This window comes from Volvox carteri, assembly GCF_000143455.1.
Source record: "Volvox carteri f. nagariensis unplaced genomic scaffold VOLCAscaffold_50, whole genome shotgun sequence".
In the NCBI taxonomy this organism is placed as follows: Eukaryota; Viridiplantae; Chlorophyta; class Chlorophyceae; order Chlamydomonadales; family Volvocaceae; genus Volvox; species Volvox carteri.
In genome coordinates this window covers 799,611-800,500 of record NW_003307593.1, presented here as the reverse complement: position 1 = coordinate 800,500, position 890 = coordinate 799,611, and the positions used below count along the sequence as shown (strand labels likewise).

The 890-nt window shown below is 52.3% G+C and overlaps 1 protein-coding gene across 1 annotated transcript in view; it reads right to left on the bottom strand.

Moving 5' to 3' along the window:
* vmp29 (metalloproteinase, extracellular matrix glycoprotein VMP29) overlaps positions 1–890 on the bottom strand; it is a gene marked incomplete at both ends in the record, with an annotated part of 3,662 nt that overhangs the window by 827 nt on the left and 1,945 nt on the right. The gene's annotated exons all lie outside the window — the stretch shown is intronic.

The window sequence follows — 890 nt, the reverse complement described above, 5'->3', positions numbered from 1 at the left end:
GTGCCGCTGCTTTAGCCGACATCGTTTCAACTGTCGTCGCCGCATAGAGTGTCGCGGTGACGTAGTTCATGATAGTGATACCATCAAGGTGATCTTCAGCATTATTGTCCGAAGACCAAAAGGAAGGCTTGAGCGTCCAACTGTCTGTGGGCGACTTGTGGAGCGTAAGCGTCCGCGTTTGGAAGCACATCCGCGCTNTGCGGCGCACCAGCCAATCCGCGCCAAGTATAAGTTCGACTCCGGCGTTAGCTTGCTTTAGCACGAGCAGTTTGACTGTGTCATGAAAGGATGCTATCCGCAACTTGGCGTGTATCAAGCCCTCAATGAGCTCGGAGGATCCGTTCGCGACGCGAACCGAAGAAGTTGAACACGGCCGAATAGCGAGCCCCATTTTGCGAGCTGCCTCGGAGGAGATGAATCCATCAGCCGTGCCCTTGCAGTCAGCACCGGAATCGATAAGTGCGCTGCAAGGCGTTTGGCATAAGAATGCGCCAAAAATCATGGACTGTGAGGAGCCAATACTGTTCAGCTGAACCTCTTTAGCTGGCGGGTCATACCAAAGCTGGATAGGCCACGGGATACCGGGCATTTCCTGACGACTACCATCGTCTGCTTTCTCTAAGAACAGTTTCGTCCCTACGGCATATGTTTTTAGCAGCTGGTGTCCTGCCGCTCGCATGCGTCTTTCAATTTGAGACCATTTCGGTACTACAAAAACCGCTGAAGTGGTTTCGGGACGCATACGCTTGCAGCGCAGGTAATGCTTATGCCAAAGCTCAATTTTTGTGTATGGGGGATTTGCCCAGACAAACTCGCCAGAGACATCGGAGGTCAAGAACGAATTTGAAGGGGAGGCAAAGCGTGTACAAAGACTATTGTCGCCAGAGTTG